The following is a 21,606-nucleotide window of genomic DNA, read 5'->3' on the forward strand; positions in this document are numbered from 1 at the left end:
TTTTAAAACACTTCTGCCATAACATTACTACTTTGCACCTCTCACCTTACAACTGCTACCTTACACTAGCTATCTTGCGCCTACTACCTTACACTCAGGGGCGGCACAGCAGGGGGGGGGGGGGGGAGAGGCAGTTACCAACCCCCGCCCTCCTGCCTTTCAGAACGGCGGCAAGAGTATGTTTTTGTTCATAACAAATTCTGGCAGGCCGTCTTTCCCTAACTAGAGGCATTGTAGCTGCATGTAAATTACAAAAAAACCAGATCAAGCATGAGATCAGATCAGATCGCCATAGCTGACCTAGACAGTGATTAATTCCTCTGACCTAGACAGTAATAAATCGGGCACAGAGGACCTTTTCCACATCAAGCGGCACGTTTTCTGGATCATGAGGCTACCGTTATGCATAAGGTAGTCCATGATCTAGATCAAGAGGCCCAATATTACGTCAAAGAGGCCCCTCTGTTGGCTCGGGAGGGCTCCGTCACAAACTAGGAGGCTCCCGCTCTGGGTTGAGAGGTGACCTTTATATCCAGGAGACCCCATGTCTGGAAAAGGAGGACCCTTTCATGCATCGGATGGCTGCGGTTTCGCCGAGATGCCCTGCTTTGGATGGAGGGTTCTCTTGGATAGCTTTGGAGGCCCTTCGTGATTTGGAAACAGCGTGTTCTGGATATGGAAGCCCCCAATGCATCAGGGGGCTCCTTTCGGAAACAGGAAAGCCGTGTTAGGTCAACGAGACCCTTTTATAGATAATTAGAACATCCCATTCACGATTTGTTTAATTCATAAGGGAGCAAAAGCCCTTTGTGTCCCTCTCCTTGAATACAACACTGCCCAGAGTACCCCCTGCGAGTAGGCCCCATGCTCTGCTCAAGGCCACCTAGAAAAACCTGTCCCCTCCCCCAACTCAAAATGGGTGGTGCTGCCCCAGCTTACCCACATTAGTTTGTAAATTTTCTACCTTCGCAACAGGATCTAGTGCGACATACATTATTGAGGCGTATTTGCCCTCACGTACCTTCAACCATTTCAATGATTGTAATTACATGCAATCATCCTCAATAAGCTTTCTGAAAACTTGTTTTCAAACAAGATCAGTTTACGAAGAGTTCGAAGCGTTCCACGAAAAAAAAATCACGTGCCTGGAAAATTTTAGAATAAGAAGCTATATGTAAAGGAAAACACTCTCTAAGTCTACCAGATCCGGAACACCAATGCATCGTCTTAACAACATTTAAGGTGTACATGCTCATTCATTCATTGTGCTAACTTATTTGAAAAGATATGTGTATGATGAACATATCATTATATCACTATTTCGTCACTTTCTCTTCTACTGGCAACCGGGGATATGGTTAGAGAAGTGCTCTTACGACATTCCAGTCGTGCAACTAAGAAATTCATTTTTGCAGGCTCTCTCCAAGCCGGCTTGCCGCGAGTTATCGCCTGACCGGTCGTCCCCAGTCCTCCCCCTCGTCCAGTCGTCCCCAGCCGCTCTCTCGCGGCTGTGGAGCGCCTCCGATTGATCTTCCCCGATGGCGCCAAGACGTCGCCGCCCCGTCCTCCCTCCTGACTACAGACGGCATCCTCCTCACGTAGGTGCAAAAGCATATTGACCGTCCCGCATTCCAATAAAATGGAGGCTAGAATCCAATTAGGCGTTAAAGTCAAATAAAAAATGTTTATTTTGCGCGGGCCGCGGCGCGAGGGGTGCGAGCGTGCTTCCTGCCCGCCCGCGCGCCGCGGAAAAATGCGGCCGTGCCGGCTTGGCGTGCAGGGACGTCTTTTTGTGACAGGGGTCGGAGAGTGGGTTCCACACGTGTGGCGCGGCGCGGTGGCGTGAACTCACGGCACCGGCATTCCGGCGGCGATTGCGGCGCGGCTGCCCGAGCGGCGACAATTGGTGGCGCGACTCGGACCGAATGCGCGCGCCGCCGTGTGCGAACGGACGTGCGCCGGGGAGCTGCAAACGTTAAAGGGGGAGGGGGCAGCAGTTCGGGGCGACCCACCCCGCGGTGTCCCGGTGAGGAGGGTGCCCCACACAGACGGACGCTGCGGGCACAGCAGTCGTGTTGAGGTTGGAGGTGACGCTGTGACCGTTGCTTGGAAGCATTCCCCCGAGAGCCTGAGCTGCTGGCTGTGGCGTCACGTATGTGTGATGCCGCGTGCAGCTTATGTCGACGGGCGACCAAACAGCGTTCAATGCGTTAGAATCGGACTCAACGCAAGACACAGCCGTGACCTGTCGATACGGCCTCTCACTGAACGCAGGCCCATCGCGCCAGAGGCTCAGCCGATTTGGGATCGCCACTGCGATCTTTCCACACCTAGTGAAGCCGAGGTTCTCCAAACTGTCAGAATCATCATCTCAAAAGATAAGTTCGCAACATCGCGCTTTCGTCACCCAAGAAGCGAGAAAAGCGTTATACATCCAGTCAGCTGGCATCACTCGCCTCGTGTGATAGCACGTGACTTGCTTCTGGCTGAAGTGAACAGATGAAGGGTCGCGAGGAAACCATCCAGCTGCACATTCGTTACGGAGTCGAAGCCTGCTAAGCTGTATGCCAGTTCTGAGAATGCATTCTGTCTAAATTAATATGGGGTAATATGTGTTCCCTTCTCAGCTCGAGGTGCCTGGTGCGGTGATGATATTGTTTATGATAATCACACAATGATGGAGCTTAGAAGTTTAGAACATAATGGCAGAAAACTTGAGTACTTGTTCCATTGTGCGTTCCATCATATGTTCATAAAATATTAGCTGCTTCCTTCGATGTTACTGGGTTTCTTGAGCTCGATGTACGTTAGTAGGTGTGATCTGTGCGAAATAACCATTTATTGTTGCGCATATACAGAGCTGACGTTAACCAGCCCGTCTAAAATTAACAAACATTCATTTTTGATTGTATGCAGACAAGGCGAAACATGAGCATAATATATAAAAAACTGATGCAGCTTGAATTTGCGTCTCACCTAAGGGCGAAACCCACCCTGCGATATAATTGTTGCATGAGACAGAATATACTTCATGCGACGTTAGCTAGTGATTCACAGTGATATAAATCCTCAAATCGGTCTGGAGCGAAGGTGGAGGAACATGGAGAGAGAAATAGAAAAAGGAAGAAATGGAAGAGATAGGAGAGAAAGAAAGAGAGGAAGATAAAGAAGGGAACGAGGATAAAAAGTAAGGAAGAGCTGAAGGTGAAAGAAGGATCCTGGAAGGGAGGGATGGAGAAATGAAGAACGGAAAGACGTAAGTAAGGAAAGATGGAAAAGAGGAAGGGAAGTATACGGGGGAGGGAAAGAGGGAAAATGTAGGGAGGGACAAGGGAGACAATGATGATATAGATAGACACAGACGGAAAGAGAGAGAGAGAGAGAGAGAGAGAGAGAGAGAGAGAGAGAGGAGAGAGAGAGAGAGAGAGAGAGAGAGAGAGAGAGAGAGAGAGAGAGAGGGGAGAGAGAGAGAGAGAGAGAGAGAGGAGAGAGAGAGAGTAGAGAGAGAGAGAGAGAGAGAAGAGAGAGAGAGAGAGAGGAAGAGAGAGAGAGAGAGAGAGAGAGAGAGGAAGACTAAGAGATCGAGAGAGAGGGAGAGAGAGGGGGAGGGAGAAAGTTTGTGTGTGTGAGAGAGAGAGGGGGGGAGAGGGGGGCAGACTAAGAGATCGAGAGAAAGGGGAGAGGGGAGGAGGCAGAGCGTGCTCGTGAGAGAGTGAGAGAAAGGGAGAGGGGGCAGACTAAGAGATGGAGAGAAAGGGTGGGAGAGAGGGGAGGGAGAGCGTGCGTGTGAGAGAGGGTGAGAAAGAGAGCGAGAGAGAGGGAGCGAGAGGGGCAGGGAGAGCTTGTATGTGTGTGTGTGTGAGAGAGAGAGAGAGAGAGAGAGAGAGAGAGAGAGAGAGAGAGAGAGAGAGAGAGAGAGAGAGAGAGAGAGAGAGAGAGAGAGAGAGGGGATTAGGGGGACAGGAGCAGCTAAGCGCATTCGCTGCGGCTGCGTCAAAGCGGATGACGGTCTCAACAACAGCATCCGACGCGACAGCCAACTAGCGCCACGACTGGCAGTGACGGGCCCTTTCTAAAGCAAGCTAAGTTTGTCATAGACGGAACCTCCGTCCTTTAGGTCACGGAAATTGTAAATCAGAATGTGTTATTTGAAAGGCAGGCGGCTGGTCTTTTGACGAGGTGAATTAGGTGCGTAGCTCGTATGTCTGAAAAACAAGTAGCTCCTTGAAACTAATGCATATATTTATCGGATAGAATTTGTGCGATGGTGTCTTTTCTAATAGTTATTGCATGATGGTTGCCCACCATTTGTCAGGACATTCGGTTTTGACTCAAGCCGGATTCGTGGTAAACTCGAGATGCACATACATTTTGGGCGAGATAGTTTTTGCGCACCAAAGAGAAATATCATACGATACATCGTCTTTTTAAGCGGAGGATGAATTCCTCCCTTAAGATAAGCAGTCGGGACTTTGCAGCCCGATTGGTATGCACATCAAGATGTGAATACCCATCCCCTATTCGACCGCTTTAGTTAAGTGAATCCATTGGACAGGTTATGTACGAGGATGGAGCCTAAATAGCTTGTAACTTGTTAGCAGGAGATAAAGCTGAATGCCTGTTGACGTGTTGTTTCAGCAAGGTAAGCCAGTGAAGGCAAAGTGTGGATAAACACCAGACATCATTCATGCGTGATGCATGCAATAATATGCTGAAGCGCTATGGTGTATAGGTTTGACAGAAACGGAATAGCGAATCGCTCCACGTTCTGAGATTGACAGGCTGATTAAGCCGTGTTCAAACAAATAATCGACTTACTTAAGCCGTCTTATCTAAAAGCATTGAGAACGTCAATCCCTCAACAGTTTTTGCGGCCAAGAAACATAGCATCAAAATATGCAAGAAATGCCTGGCTTTCATTCCACCAACATAAGACACAGCTGGAAAGAACACTTAAAAAACATGATTCGGTTGACAACAATACTAATTCCCTGTCAGGAGATTACCATGCACGTAATGACGTGCCGTGTCGCGAGTCAGTTTCTTTTCTGGGCGCCGATCAAGATGGCGCTCGTTAGCGAAGTGTCGTGGCCACGTCTGCCGGGCCTGCCTTATCGGCCATCGCTGCGATCAGGCCCGCCCTCGCTGATGAATGGGCTTCACTGAGCCAGACAGCGCGGCTGCGTGCCCGGCCACGGAGCGACGGGCTGAGATGAACGGGGACCGCACCCCCGGCCCTCCCTCATGCTGGGCCGCTGCACCGGCCCCGCAGCGACGGGCTGAGACGAACGGGGACCGCACTCCTGGCCCTCCCTCAAGCTCGGCCGCTGGACCGGCCACGCGGCGACAGGCCCAGCGGACGGCCGCCTCAGCGGACGAGGACCTCACCCCCGGCCCTCCCTCATGCTGGGCTGCTGCACAGGGCATGGAGCGACGTGCCCAACAGACGGCCGCCTCAGCGGACGAGGACTGCACCCATAGCCCTCCCTCATGCTGGGCTGCTGCACAGGGCATGGGGCGACGTGCCCAACGGACGGCCGCCTCAGCGGACGAGGACCTCACCCCCGGCCCTCCCTCATGCTGGGCTGCTGCACAGGGCATGGAGCGACGTGCCCAACAGACGGCCGCCTCAGCGGACGAGGACTGCACCCATAGCCCTCCCCCATGCTGGGCTGCTGCACAGGGCATGGAGTGACGGGCCCAGCGGACAAGGGCCGCAGCCCTAGCTCTCCTTCGTGTTGCGCTGCTGCTCTTGCAGCTGTAGCTGCAGTCTGCTCGCTGCTAGGCCTCTGTTCGGTAGGAGACAAGCGCGCGCGGACGGTGTACCCTGACCAACATCGTCCCCTCTTCCCCTCCACACCTCAACCGCCGCAATATAAGCTACCTATGCATCTCATCCGCGCCCCGGCCCCTCCACCCCGTCGGTCCCCAAGCCGACTGACTCGGCCCGGGTGTGATTTGGGGTGATTTGGGGTGATACCACGCCCGCCCCTGGCTAATGGCAAAGTCAGATCACAATGACGATTTTGTTCACGTTGAAATGAGAGCCTGACAGCTCCCCTGGCAGTTGCGATCGTCCCGACATTTGTCTGCCCATCGCGTGCGACCAGACGTCCCAGCCGAGCGTCGCGGTCTAGGCCGGAGCCCCGGAGGAGCCGCTGGAGAGGGGCCGGGGTACTCCCAAGTGTCGGGGAGGAACCGAGGCGGTTCCAGGCCTCGAAGAGGAACCGGGGTAGTCCCAAGTGTCGGAGAGGAACCGGGGGGATTCCAGACGTCAGAGAGGAACCGGGGCTTTCCCAGGCGTCGGGGAGGATCCGCGGCTGTCCCAGGCGCCGGAGAGGAGCCGGGGTGGTCCCAGACGTTGGAGAGGAACTGGGGCGGTCCCAGGCGTCGAAGAGGAGCCGGGGCAGTCCCAGGCGTCGAAATGGAACCGTGGCGGTCCCAGACGCCGAAGCTGAAGAGGAACCGGGGTGGTCCCAAGTGTCGGAGAGGAACGGGGGGATCCCAGACGTCAGAGAGGAACCGGGGCTTTCCCAAGCGTCGGAGAGGAGCCGGGGCGGTCCCAAGCGTCGGAAAGGAGCCGAGGTGGTCCCAGGCGTCGGAGAATACCCGGGGCGGTCCCAGGCGCCAGAGAGAAGCCGGGGCTTTCCCAAGCGTCGGGGAGGAGCCCGGGCGGTCCCAGGTGCTGGAGCGGAGCCGGTGCGGTCCCAGCCGTCAAGCCAACGGCCCACGCCCGATCGCCGACGCCGACGCTCCGTCAGAGGGTGTGCATGTTTCATGCCGCCGAGGGAGGACGGCGTGCCGTGCGTGCCTCATCCAGCAGCGCCATGCTGAGTCGGCGGCACCCCTCGCGTCTCCCCGGCTCAGTGCATCTCTCGGCGAGCGTTCGGCGTGGTGCACTGATCCCAACCCGCGGTGCTGTACCCTGAAAGCTCAAACAGTCGCGGAGGGTGCGGAACCTAGCCGCTTATCTGCACCGAGGCCCGAGGCCGCCCAGAGGCTAAACTGGCATTGTTTGCATTCGCGTAGCCAGATGCAAGTACTTCAAGTCAGAGATGCAAGTGCCTTAAGTTTGATGCAAGTGCAGGGGCCGTTTTCCGGTATGTGGGAGTGAGAGCAGGCTCAGGCTGCTGCCATTATGCACGTCATGTACTGGAAGTAAAGGTGCAGCTTGGTGCGGTCAATTTCCATTGTGGGATAGGAGTCACCTCAGTGGACATCGTACTCTAAAAGGCTTCCCATTGAGGCAGTGAAATTATTTCGGTGGAAATTATGTGCCCCAGACAAGCATAAATTATAGCGTTGTAGGCAAATATTTTGCGAGGTTTATAGGGTAAGTCCAAGATGTCAAGAGACTTAGCGGATACAACGGCATTGCATGCTCATGAGGTAGCCTTGCTGGTAAAAATATCGGTACATGGACTCATTAATTTCGCAACTGATTTGTTCTTGCGTGGCATATTCTCGAGGATTAGAAAATAACTCACCATAACCGTCTCATTTCGACACAGGCCTGCAAGCCTTCGAGATAACACGGCACAAAATAAAGTGCAGCACTTCAGGACCCAATGCAGACAATCGTTCATCTAATTGCTTTAATGCTTTCACTTCATTGCAGCCTGAAGACATCGTTGCTACTTCGCAAGAGTAAGCACAAGACTTTTCACAGCAGGAGCAGGCATTAGGAGATTGTGGAGATAGGTTTGTCTTGCCTGTGACAATTAGTGACTCAATGCTATCATATTAGGAAACCCGCAAAGCCGGCTCAGTCCAGGGCGCGCGCTTTGCTAATGCAACGTGTTAAAAATGGCGATTGACAAGTCAGACCACTCGCAAGGTATTCTCCTCCCAGGACCCAAAAGAAAGAATAGCTACACCGCTGGTGACGGAGCCGGTACTATCGATAAATTAAATCGGGCGTCAATGGCGTCCGATCACGAAATCGATGAATCAAGCGAGTCCTGTTCGAGCGAAGCGAAACGCCGCCGTCTTGGCATGCCTGTGACACACTCCGGAAGCACGTCCTGAAATACGGGCTCATTCCGCCTCTGAACCCATCACTGCGTCGGTTAAACAGGCGCTTCACTGCGCCGACACTTCATCTCGTCGTGCGACTGACACTCAGTGGCGCGGCTTCAAAAGACCTGCCCATTGGCAGCGCAACGTAATGGGCGCTCGCAAATCTCCCAGCCGCGGTTGCAGTAAGTGGCCAATTTGGGCAAAACTGTCGGAGGCCGGGCGCGCGCTCATTAAGTCCCGGCTGCCGCCGGCCGCGCGGCGGCCGCCAGTCCTGGTGCCGCAGGTCCGGCTCACACCTGCTGTCTGCTGGACGCGTGGGGCGCGCGCGTTTGTCACGCGCGTACATGCGGCTGATAAGGTGGGCGTTCACAGTCGCGGGCGGGGAGCCCACCATCCTCGGCGGGCGCAATTAGGCGCTATGTGCATGTAGAAGTGCGGTACGGCTCACACAGTTAACCACATGAATAAGTGGGGAGGAACAGATTGTCTTTGCCAACCCCCGCCTAAACGAATCATGTCGTGCAAGCCTGACCTATTGTGTCACAACAGCCTATTGCTTCTAACCTACTTCATCACATACATTTCCCACTCATAAGACAACTTTATGTGAACACAAAATTTGTGGGCATAAAAAGCACTCAGAACGACAAGCCTTAGAATGTGACACAATTATGGTGACCTTGTCCGGTTAATGCCAGCTAGGGCCTCATGCATTTGAATGCATAGTGCAATCTTGTTTTATGCGCTGTACCATTTTGCCTATGCCGCACATGTTTGGTGCAATTTAAGGACTGGTATTAAGTTCCCAAGCAGGCAATGGTTTTACACTTCCACCCGTGTGATTCCAATTGGCGTGTGGGCTACAGCTAGGCCGACTACATCTGACGTTCCCCACTTTAGACCCATCCGTATCCTCCTACCATGTGCCATTGCACGTTTCGCCTTCAATGTCTGCGAAAGGTTGACCCCGAGGGAGCACTTTTCCGAAAAATCCACAGATTGTAGCGGCGTGCATCAGACACGACGATTTTTGTAATGATAAAAGGCATAAAGCTAACACCCACGGTTTTCGAAACTACTACGATTCGAGGTGAGCTTCAAGTTAAGTGCATGCATGGACAGGGGTGTAGTTTCGCATGCAGATGGGGTGGGGGTGAGGGGGGAAGGGTGCCCGAGGCACTTCACTTTTGTATAGGAATGGGTCATTTCGAGATAAACACGTTTTTGGATACATTTTGATCGCAGGTTTGGCCATTTTTCGCTGCTTAGTCTCGCAGCTTATTTTGAGGAACTGCACACTTTCGCGTGGGTCACGTTACTCTAACAAAGCATAGATCTTCACTCGGCCAATGTATGTGGGTGACTGTTTACATACGACTTCACAGACTGGGTACGCTCATGGGTATCCATCTGAAATGTGTAACATGTTGGACTGGGGGCATACTTTGGGAAAACTACGGATATGTGTACGGGTATGGGTTGGGATGTTACCGTATGCTTGGCAGATGATCCAAGAAATGCTTCATAAGGTTACTGGGTGCGCTTTTTAGTCATAACTACCACTATTCACTCTTGTTTTGCGCACTTCTCAAAGCAAAAGGGTACGCTTGGCCATCAACTTTCCTGAAAGCTCTTCAAAATTTTGAACTTAAGTCCTGAAAAAATGCGAACAGGTGGGTAATGGGTGAATATAGCTTATTAGAAATAGGCAGATGGATATAGGCACAGCCCCATAGACACCGGGGGGATATGGTAAAGGAAATGTTGTCCTTGGAAGCGTCTTACCGTTCAGACCATATCATAGGCAAGTCCCATAATGTCTCCATGTCACACGAGAATGCCACGCGTCCAGTTCATCCGACACTGCATTTTCAGCGAACGCTTCGAGGGAGTGGTGTCGCGTTGACAAGCTCGCTCATGTCAGCAAAGTCAGGACGACTTTGAGCGAATTTAGTTGAGAAAACTTGACAGTCTAAGCGGACTGGCACGAGCACATGACTGATATTGATGGAGTCCTGTCTTCTTAACGTTAATGTTATGCAACTGAGCGGAACATAAGCAACTGGCGACTTAAAGCCTTCGAAATCAGCGCCAGCGATCCACCAAAACAAGATCATGAGCTATCCCTAGCAAAGAGCAGTCCTGCACATACCCTAAGCATGAACTATTCTTAACATAGAGCAGTCCTTAACATGTCCTTAGTGCCAGCTGTTCGTAACATAGAGCAGTCCTTACCGACAGGCTTCACTTGGCTGGAGCCTTCCGATTTATCCACCTGCGGCGAGGTCTCATCGGGTCGCCTGGGGCGTTCGCTATTTGCTCCTGACTGAGATGGCCTGCGGCTGGTGGCAGCGCTCGCGCTAAAGGTCAGGTGGCATCAGAGGGCAGGACGGACTGCGCCAGGCATAGCGGCACGTTAAGCTTTTCCCGCAAAATTCTGCCCTTTACCCGGAATGTCACGATCGCAGGGTGGGGTGAGTGCTCACAACACTATCATAGCTCAGCGTGGGCAGTCGTCTCAGAAATGCATCCACCAAAAAGGTTGTGACTTAACCCTTCTAAAAAATAGCAGCCCTTCTAGGCTAATTTCCCCTGGGATGAATGAAATTATGATCATCCCAAAACGAGCGAGAAAATTAGATTAGCACAGACAATACGCACTCCTGTGTTCTATTTTGAGCCGGATCATAAGTGGTTGATAAGCCCAGAGAAGTGCTCCACACATCGGCAGTAAGCGGGCAACACAAATTAAATCCCATAATTGAACTCTGGCTTCTACCCGTGCGGGGACGCTCCATGTCGGTGGAGACACTGTCACCGTTATTGCCTACTGTAGCAGATACCTGCGGCTCGGTGCATGTGCAACAACATCATCTTACAGTCCTCGTCTGCCGGCTGGGGTTGTCTCGACGACTATTTTGTTGACGGACATGATTTAGCTGCATTGCATTCCTCCACCACCTTTCTGAGACTGTCATATTCTCCCTGCATTGCTCGTATTCTCGCTCGTATTGACTTGAGTATTCCGGGTTGGGAATGCCTGGAATAGAAAGAGTATCGTTTGCATACCATTTTTGTTACAAAGCGGTTCATATAAAGCCGGGCTTACACACATTTGTTATCGCATGCGGCGTATAAACACAATGTAAAACGAAGTGTGACATATGACGTAGTACTGTCGTTCAAATTCCAGCATTAACGTTGCAAAACAAGCGGGGGTGATCTTTCCATAAAGTTTGTTTATGTGAGTATTGCAAACAGCCACCGTAAGTAATGGACAAAAATAGCACAACCGCGTGAGTCTCATTTCATTGCCTCCACGCAATCGAGTTAAATTTCTGCAAAGACCTATTGCAGGATGCTCTGGTGACAGCGGGAAGGTGAGGCTGCGAGTGACTCTCAGCGTTACAGCCTCTAACGCGGCGGTGACGTCACACCCCAGCGACGCTCTGACGGGGCCTGTCGCCCGCGGCATGTCCCCGTTCCACACCGTACCGGCCGGCTGCGCGGTAGCCACCACGGGGGCCACTACGGGCCCCTGGCCACGCCGCGCGCTGGCTCCAGCCGACCCGGCGCGCAGGGTCGTTCCGAGCCGTTCCGAGCCGTTCCGGCCTGATCCGTGCGGCGCGGCGCGTGGCCGGCGACGTCCCGGCCCGGCCCGGTCCGGCGCCGTATCAGGCTGCCTGATGAGGCGCCGCCGCCGTAATGGCCCCTCGCCTCCCCCGGGCGCTGTTAGACACGGCCGAGGCAAAAAATCGCCGTCGCCGCCGGCCCGGCCGCTCGGAAAATGTCAGTGGCCGGCGCGTTACGGAGCTCGCCGCGCGGGTTTTGGACGATATTCAGACGCAGCTAAAAACCGGGCCTCGCTCAGCGATCCGGAAAGAGCCGATTCATTTCGTTTGGGAGGAGGGGGGGGGGGGGTCGCCGAATTGTTCGGGGTTGTGGCTGCGGGATGGCTGTGAGACCGCTGTGATCACATGTAATCGGGTCGTTCGTTCCGCCAGGGACTGTCTGCACGCAGCCTGCTTTGTTTGGCTACACATTACGAACCCTGATCGGCTGGAGACAGCAGGCGAACTCCGCCGAAGATGATGCCAATAGCAAACCAATTCAACGCAATCGGATTACGTTATTCACTTAATTATGAGGGCCGCAGAAGCAGCGATGCGCACATAAACACAATCTTAATTAACACGCGGAAAATAGCTGTCGAGGAAAAAACACCGGCAGAAACTTGCCCGTGCCCTGGTCCCTGCGGAGTCATCTCTTCCCCTCCCATCTCGCTCCGCCGGCCTGGACGCCTTTAACTTAACCGTGTTTTCTCCTCAGCCGCTAAGTAATATTTTCATTCCGACAGTGTTGCGGAACGAAGATTTAGGCCTCCCCGGGGCTTTGGGAGAGCTTATTCAGCCGCTATCTGCGGGGCCCCAGCCGCCAAAGCCTGTCGGCGCGGCGGCCGCCCCCCGTGGCTTACGTTATTCAGGCCTCCCTATGACTGGGAGATGCCCCAGCCGCCGGCGCGCCGCCACCGAGGAATTCAAAGGACCGATTAGCCGTTCTCGGGTGCGGCAGACGCACTGTTTCTCGGGGAGGCGGCGACCGCGGCAGGCATCGGCTGCGGAGGCTGGCTGGCAGCCGACGCTGAGTGGAACGGCCTTTACACTCGGCCAGCAGCTATCATTACTTCGCAGCCTCCAGGGTCCGGCAAACATCGACATCGATGACCAGGCGCTATGATGGCCAGGCGCTACACCGCTGCCGGTGACACAATGGAAGGCCTAAATTGGGAACTTAACGTAATGAGTTACAAATACGTGTTTTATCATGTGGTAGAGTACAGATATTATTCGTTCATCTCCAAAATAGATGGTAACCATCATCATGTGGCAGAGAACAGGTCTTATTTGTGCATCTCTAAAATATATAGTACCCCCATTACCTTATAATTTGGGGAACGATATACTCCCGATCGATCCCTGAGGTACCTTACGTCCCACAGCGCAGTCAATCCCCTTTTTATCCTCCAACAGACATGATACATTTGTGCTTTCCCCGGGGACAGAACCTACCAAAAGCGTATCCTAATAGCATACCCTCTGAACGAGCACGAGATAACATTCCAACTGCAAGAAGCAGAATTTCAACCGAAACAAATCCCACGGGACTGAGATATGGCCTTTTTGCATTGTCTTTATCCGTAAGGCCGTGAAGGAAGGCCATAAGCACCGTCATGATGAAGACACGCATAGCGCCTTATCATCTAGACGAGGCCCACGCTTAAGGCGAAACTGCGCAGAAACAGTAAGCTGCAAAGAGACATTCCATGGCGAAAATATTGGTGTCAAAAAGCACGGGAGAATACACCGTAAGCTTTTAACATGCGCCCGGGTGGCCGTTTGGACACCCTTTGCCCGGCCGTGGGTCAACTTAACCACCTGAGATCTCAGGAACTAAGAGAGCTAGAGACACCAAGTTTACAAGATGTAATGACCTGTATATTTGCTCACGTAAGTCAAAATTTGAGGTTTCTAGGCTATGACCTTCAGGTCAAATAAGGTCAAACAAGGGCAAACTCCAGATTGGTCTCCGAAGTGCCCCAGAGCCTAGATACCTGTTCTAAGCAGTAGTCACACACTCATTTAGGGTCAGTGACCTTATTTGGCATTTTGAAGGTCATGGTGACCAAAAGCATAGAGTATTGCATCGAGTTCTGTATTTGAATAAGCGACAAAGATGACGCTAACCAGTGTATTCCTGGAAACAAAATGTTGACCTGGGTAATTTTAGGTCAGTGACCTGTTCTGATATTTATCAATTCCATGGAAGATGCATAACGCGGCTCCTGCTGTCAATAAATTCGAGATGAGCACGAGAAACTACCTCATGCAGCAAATCCTAGAGTAATAAAACAGGCTGGCTTGGTGGGATCCTTGGTTGGAACAAGTAATATCTGTACTCTAACACATGATAAAACACGTATTTGTGGGATCCTTGGTAGAATTTTCATACCTGACCCTAGGTCAACTAGGTCAACTAGGTCAACTAGGTCAAGGTGACCCTAGGTATAGGAAATTTGCACATTCCATTGTTGTGCTGCCTAAGAAAGTATCTCAGAGTTGCAAAGCTTCGTTTAACACTCCGTTGCTGCATCAGATTGAAGGATTCCCTACAAATTGACTACGTTGAATCCACGGCCTGACTTTGACCTGCCGTAGGTCAGCGAACGTATGAGTCAAACAAAAATTTATTGCACGAAACGACCCGCTATTCAATTATCTAAAGCTGTGCAATATTTGGTGTGGCTACGCCGCACTGTTCGGAAACCATTCCGGGAAAACCTTCGAGGGAGGGGGGTCAAACTGACCCCCAACCGAGCGCGTGTTAGGTATTTAACGCGAACACAGCTTTTGGGTAGGTTCAATCCAATTTAAGCAATCAGCCTCTTTGTTCGGCATAACGCGTATTTACTTTCAAAACCGTGAATAATTTAACAAATTGGGTCATTTGGGAGGAACAAAAACGCTATTTGAATTGCACATTTATTCACCATTGAGTATTCAGCAGCATTGAAACAATGTCAGCCAAACAAGCGAAAAGAACTCTTTCCATTTCCGCCTCTTGCCTTAAGCCGTTGCGGCTTACATCCCTTGAGCGTCGCTTCCTTCTGATGCTGCCAGCCCAGCGTCGCACTCAGTGCGCCGTACAAACGCCCCTGAACGGAAACATGAGCTGAAGCCTCAGCCTTGATTAGACGCCGGCAAATCCTGGCGCACCATCTTTTGCGTTGACCAGATGCCGATGCATCCTGACACACCATATTCTGCCCTGATTAGACGCCGGCACATCCTGGCGCAACATCTTCTGCCCTGACCGGACGCCGGTTTATCCTGGCGCACCCTCTTCGTCCCTGACTAGAAGCCGACGCATCCCGGCGCGCCATCCCCTGACTAGAAGCCGACGCATCCCGGCGCACCATCCCCTGACTAGAAGCCGACGCATCCCGGCGTACCATCCCCTGATTAGAAGCCGACGCATCCCGGCGCGCCATCTTTACCTCGTCACTCGTGTCTGCCCTCGTGACGGACGTCATTGCAGGGGCGTGGTCGGTGGCGCACGGTCGGCGCGTTTTTGTGCGGCTGCCCCTGGCACAGACCCAGCCAACGCCAGCTGGCATGCCACGCGACAGCGAGACATTGTTTCCCTCCCCTCCTCCCCACCCCCTTTCTCCTCCACCCCTTGTCGGCTCTGTGTGACAGCACGGAACGAAGAAGAGGCTTGGTAGTGAAGCGTGGCTGTTCGGCAGGGAAGGCGAGTTTCTCGGGATTTCACTTGGTATCAACTCACGGTGAACTACGTCACAGTAACTTCTGACCTGCCGTGATGTCTAAAAATAAGGTAGCTAAGATGAGACAAATTGACCAGATTTTTGAATGAGTAGTGAAACATACACGCTTGTACACTTTTATATTTTTCATAAAATTTCTACATGAGGTTTTTTGGTAACTTTCCAAAGAGCTACCAAAGCACTGGATGCAAAACATACTTTACGCAAATATCAATGGTGGCCCAGCTTGGAGCGTCTGTTGGTGGCACCGTCAGCTTGGAGCGTCTGTTTGTGGTACCGTCAGCTTGGAGCGTCTGCCAGCGGTACCGTCAGCTTGGAGCGTCTGTCAGCGGTACCGTCAGCTTGGAGCGTCTGTCAGTGGTACCGTAAGCTTGGAGTGTCTGTCAGCGGTACCGTAAGCTTGGAGCGTCTGTCAGCGGTACCGTCAGCTTGGAGCATCTCTCAGCGGTACCGTCAGCTTGGAGCGTCTGTCAGTGGTACCGTCAGCTTGGATCGTCTGTCAGCGGTACCGTCAGCTTGGAGTGTCTGTCAGCGGTACCGTAAGCTTGGAGCGTCTGTCAGCGGTACCGTCAGCTTGGAGCGTCTGTCAGCGGTACCGTCAGCTTGGAGCATCTCTCAGCGGTACCGTCAGCTTGGAGCGTCTGTCAGCGGTACCGTCAGCTTGGAGCATCTCTCAGCGGTACCGTCAGCTTGGAGCGTCTGTCAGTGGTACCGTCAGCTTGGAGCGTCTGTCAGCGGTACCGTCAGCTTGGAGTGTCTGTCAGCGGTACCGTCAGCTTGGATCGTCTGTCAGCGGTACCGTAAGCTTGGAGCGTCTGTCAGTGGTACCGTCAGCTTGGAGCGTCTGTCAGCGTTACCATCAGCTTGGAGCATCTCTCAGCGGTACCGTCAGCTTGGAGCGTCTGTCAGTGGTACCGTCAGCTTGGATCGTCTGTCAGCGGTACCGTCAGCTTGGAGCGTCTGTCAGCGTTACCGTCAGCTTGGAGCGTCTGTCAGTGGTACCGTCAGCTTAGAGCGTCCGTCAGTGGTACCGTCAGCTTAGAGCGTCCGTCAGTGGTACCGTCAGCTTAGGGCGTCTGTCAGTGGTACCGTTAGCTTGTCTGTAGCTCATCGCGCCATGACGGCCAGAAGAGAGGTGGGCTCAGTTTGGGGACATTTGCCAGCGGTGCCGGCACCTCTTCTTCGTCGCGTCACGAGAGGTGGGCTCAGTTCGGAGGTGTTTGCCAACGGTGCCGGCACCTCTTCTCCGGCGCGTCGCGTCGCCTGACCCCCGGGGGAGGGGGAGGGGAGGGGTGAGGACGTCGGGCTGATCGGTCGATGGGGCCGCTCCGTTTGTCCCCGGGGCCCCTCGTGCCGCAGACAGCCAGGTCGATGGAGCCGCCCCACCGCCTGAAGCTGCACTCACGGTTGGAAGTCACACAGCCTCATCCCGCAGCCACGGTCCGGTGGCTTCCAAGATGATCGTGACAAACACGCGCGGGTTCTGTGATCGAAAGCCGATCATTCTCAGCGACGTGCGGTTTCATCGGTGATTGCACGATCTGTCAAGACGCGGGAGAGCTCTTCCGCCGGCCGGCACACTCGCCCGCGCGCCATTGGTTCCGAAAGAGAGGGCTGCACGTCGCCTGAGCAGCGCCATTATTCTCGATACTTGCTCAAAAGCCCCATGTCGGTGCGATGGCTATAAGGCATGAACGCTACGGAAGATTCGATCGCAATGCGAATATTGTTGATGCGATCACTAAGTGCCACACTGAGTGAGCGAGAACACTGGGGAGGAATGGAAGTAATGGCTGGAAAAGCTGGGGCTGATATCACTTGGCATGACAAAACGAATGGGTTCTCGATAACACGGTGGAAGATGTCTTTATACCAGCAGCTCGGTTAAAACCGACGCACATGTCTTTCCGATTGTGAACTCCTCAACTTTCGGAGCAAGCGAGCAATTTAGTGTCAACGCCAGTTCCTGGGAAGCCCTTGGTCTAGACCGCCCACCCTCTGCTCTGCGACCGTTGAGCCGGACGAAGACGCGCAAGATACCGAGGCATTCGAAGACAAAGCGGCGTCTCGCTCGCCATCGGGCGACCTGGTTCCTCCCTTCGTAAAAACTCCGCCCCACATATACGTACGTGCAAACTGCAAATGCCGTCGTTTGCTGTTGCAGCAATGTGGTGCCGTCCGGTTAACAGGCGTTATTTAGGAAACGCTAATCCAGAGCAGCCGGCTGAATAACGACGACGTGTTACCACCTCTCGGCCCATAAGGATGTGATGAGTTTGTTAAGGGCATTGCGTCTGAAGGGCAGATAGCGCAGATCTCGCGTCAGCCGCTCGGCTAGGGCGGAACCGTAACTCCGACCGGCAAACCGCCGAAAAATTCAGCCGCGCATAAAAGGACGCCTACGTAATATTCATAATTCATAATGGCAGCGGGGAGAACTCTATCTGGGAAAAAATGCGATAATTGCACGGACCACCGGTCGCTAGGTGTGCAAAAACTCGTGCAAAATCGCCGCGAGTCACGAAAAGTGCATGCAAAACGCGGGCTAATATGGCCGCGGTCGGGCCGAACGAGGCTGCAAAATTCACCCTTACCACAGCTGGCCGAACTAATGAAGACATAATGATAGACAAGGTGTGGTTAACACTTGCTAATCACAGTTGCGGCGTTATTTAATTACGCACTGTCGGATGCCGGCCTTTACGACGTGTTGCACGGTTGCCCGAGGCGGTCAGGAATTATGAAGCCGTCAGCGGCGGTCCGGACCGGGCCAGCCCCGGCCGGCGCCATGGTCTCGTCCCCGGCGGCCGGTGCTCGCTCTCGCTCTCCCCCGCCCGCCAAATTATGCACCGTAATAACATGGTACAAGGTGCAGGCGAGGCCCGCAGCTCTGCACAATAACTCCTTGGCGACTGCCGCGCCTAAACAGAGCGTTTATGTAATTAATATGAGCTTGTGGCCGGCCGCGGCAATAATTATCCGCCGAGACCGCCGGATAAGTTTGACAGGATGTAATTACTGCTGATATCTGTGGGATATCACTGGCGAAGTCGACCCCTGCCTCCTGGCCAGGGCCCGGGTCGCTGTCACGTGATGTGATGTGCAGAGTCAGCGACTGCTCGCGAGTCAGGCAGGCAAAGTCGCGTGACCTTTACATGGCATGCGGCACTCGTTTGATCATGGGTTCAGACCCACACCCGCTTAGGGTCAGTTTCGTTGTGACGTCATGTGCAAATCGAGCCCTCCCAGGGATGATGCACTGGTGACGTCATCACGGACGTGCCCCGCCCTAGTGGTGTCTCGCTCGTCAGCAGCTGGGCGGCGACTCGAGAGCTTCCGGTGGTATTTGAGGAGGTCATGTGACAGTGAAAGATCATCGCAACATGGTAGCATGGGGAAAGGTCCACAGAAACGTAGTTGGGAATTTCGAGAGTCGGGTTGACAGGGTTATCATTGTTAGGCCTGAAGCGTGTCGCGTAACCTTGCGGTTTTTAACTGAACACAAAGATCACGGGGGACCTTTTCAGAAATGCGTGCCTCATATCTGAATGCGCGCGAAATAGGGACACCATTACCTAAAAAATAAAGAAAACGGTGAGAGACAGAGATAGGGGGAAGAGCGAAGAGAGAGAGAGAGAGAGGGAGAGAGAGAGGGAGAGAGGGGGGGGCCTGTGTCTTCTGTCTCTCTTTCCGGAGTCACTGTCAGTGTCCATTGACTTCTGAGTAGCAGTCGACCGTCGCCACCCTAGAGGCGGATGAGCTGGCGGCTCCGTGTCTGGCCTACCAGGGTTCTGTGACCTGGCGGCTCCATGTATGGCTACCAGGGCTCCGTGACCTGGCGACTCCGTGTCTGGCCACCTGCCCACCATAGCTCCGTGACCTGGCGGCTCCGTGTCTGTCCACCCGTCCACCAGGGGCCTCAGCGTGCCTTGAGCAGAACAGCGAGCGTCTGTCGAGTTCAACAGCGGGATCAGCCGCGGCCGGACCGCCGCTCGCCGATGTAGTCACCAGTCACCCGGGCTGATGCCGCCCGGGTGACGCACTAGGAGCCGCTGAGGCAACCACTGGCATTCGAGTCACGTAGGTGTTCGCAGTACGGAACAGTCGGTGTTTCACATGTAGGTACACGTTGAGCTATATTCATGAGTGCGTCATCCTTCATCGTACACAGTAGAAAAAATTGTCGAAAAAACTGGCTGATTCTCGGTTTATCATGGTGAGCTTCATGAAGACAAGCTCGCCGTGGTCAGCGGGTGCAGTGACGAAAATGGATTGCGCCAGTAGCTTACAACACCGGTCAGCGCAGAGGAATTGAAGGACTTTGGGCCGTGCTCTATGACAGAGAGGGGCCTGAGTCGTCCTTGCTGGAAGACTGAGGCACGAGCCACTTCAAGCTATTCCGGCAGAGCTTGGTCCACTCGGAGCACATCCCACACACAGCTGATCGTCCGAGCCGTCGAGAAGACGCGGCGAGCAGCGGCGGAGCGTACCACGCGCTCCTCGGAACGGCGAGCTCTGCCTGCGGCTGGCCGCGGCGTCAGCAGCGGCAGAGTCCTGCTGCACTGCTGACCGGCACCGTCCCTCCTGCAACCTCCGCTCGACGGCGGCGACGGCAGCAGCGACGGCAGCGGCGGCGGCGGTAGCAGCGGCGGTGGCGGCGGCGGTGGCGGCAGCGGCATCGGCAGCGGCGGGGCGGCGGCAGCGGCGGGCGGCCAGTGGCCGTGGACGTCCGACCTCGGCCGGAACATTTCGATGTAAATGCGAGCGCTCTCCAGTCAGGAGACGACTGCGTCGTGACTGTTTAATGAGCGATGCGCAAACTGATTAGACTCGCGGCTATAACCGAGCGCACTGTCAAACGGCGACGTGCACATAAAGAAAATATCAAATTACCGGGTCTGGTATGCCGTTCAGCTCAGGTGGCGCCGAGAGACGGTATTGCAGCGGAGGGGCTAATAGCAGGCGCTGCTAGCGTTGCAACAGACGCCTTGATCGGCTGTCTATTAGGTTGTAAATTGCTGCCATCACCTGGTCCTGACGGCGACATCTAAGACGCGCCACACAACACGTCTTCAAAGGCCCTCGTTTGCCTGGCCACGGCACGCGTGCCAATGGTAATGACGGCAGTCTTGACGAAGCTCTCCGGCGCGGAGGTGCCGGCTCGAAGCCACGTGACGTCATGGCGGTGCGCGCGCGAAGCGGACGGCCGACGACAGATGGCACCCAGTGCCGCGGCAGCGGTGATCTATCGCCTGTAGGATGTGTTGTGCTCGCCACCTATTCAGCACAGAGAATTGGACGGCGAAATCGCAGCTTGACGCCGACCCAATCATTGATTCGCGTCTGAGTTGTGGGGCGCAGCGGTGTCGGCACTCATCAAACCGGCGCGGCCGGCGGCGCCGCGGGCGGCCCGGCCGGGCACCAGGAAGCCGGCGTCATCAACTCTTCCGCCGGCGCCGCGCCGGGCGGCACCCAGCCGCGAACCGCTGATGGGGAGAGGGCCGCCGCTGACCGTCGGCCGCGGCGACGCTGGGACGGTCTCGAGGGTCGGCAGCACGTACGGCGCCGGGGTACTCGGCCCCAGGCTAATGACGGCCCCGGCCGGGCCCGGCCGCACTCTAATGGCGGGACGCCGCTGGAGACGGCACAAAAATGGCCAAAAATCCGATTCCAATTGAATTATCACGAATGTCCCACGAAAAACGGAGAAAATTATGTGATAATGGAAGAGCAACTGCTTCAAATGCTATTTTTCGCGGACTGCGGGGCCGCGATGACAGATAAATGGCGGAAGCAGTGTCAGCATTCGTAAAAATGCCCCACGATCGCGTTTCAAACGCGATGCGTGCGCACTGCGCGTGCACCATAATTCTTGGCATAAAATGGCTTTTAAACATGATAACAAGATAGCTTTCAATGTTCAACCGATTGGAGGCATTTCAATGTGCCACTGCAGCATCGCTGCAGGAACGTTCCACTACTGTTGTGCAGCAATGCAGCGCAACACCAGTGCCGTGGGCTGTAGTGCTGCTGCCCACAGCGCCCGTATGTAAAGCAGCTGTGTGTGGTCACCAACAGCAGTGAAACTGGGGACTTTCCGAACGGGATGCCAAACTCGGACATTTCAAATACGCTTTTTTCCGCGAGCAGTCGCCCTCGGAGCAGTTAATTATTTGTTACATGGTTATGTGATCCTTTCCTGCTAAAGTGTGAGTCACTTAGAGTTCAAACTGAGTAACGTA

The 21,606-nt window shown here is 54.1% G+C and overlaps 1 long non-coding RNA gene across 1 annotated transcript; it reads left to right on the plus strand.

Moving 5' to 3' along the window:
- The first annotated feature begins 1,201 nt into the window (after nucleotides 1–1,201).
- Nucleotides 1,202–2,957, plus strand: LOC119092131 (uncharacterized). Its single transcript, XR_005093507.1, has 2 exons — nucleotides 1,202–1,242; nucleotides 1,416–2,957. It is a non-coding gene; the product is annotated as an uncharacterized LOC119092131 (long non-coding RNA).
- Nucleotides 2,958–21,606: the final 18,649 nt, after the last annotated feature.

Source organism: Pollicipes pollicipes, unplaced genomic scaffold, assembly GCF_011947565.3.
Source record: "Pollicipes pollicipes isolate AB1234 unplaced genomic scaffold, Ppol_2.1 Scaffold_3447;HRSCAF=4054_pilon_pilon_pilon, whole genome shotgun sequence".
Taxonomy (NCBI): domain Eukaryota; kingdom Metazoa; phylum Arthropoda; class Thecostraca; order Pollicipedomorpha; family Pollicipedidae; genus Pollicipes; species Pollicipes pollicipes.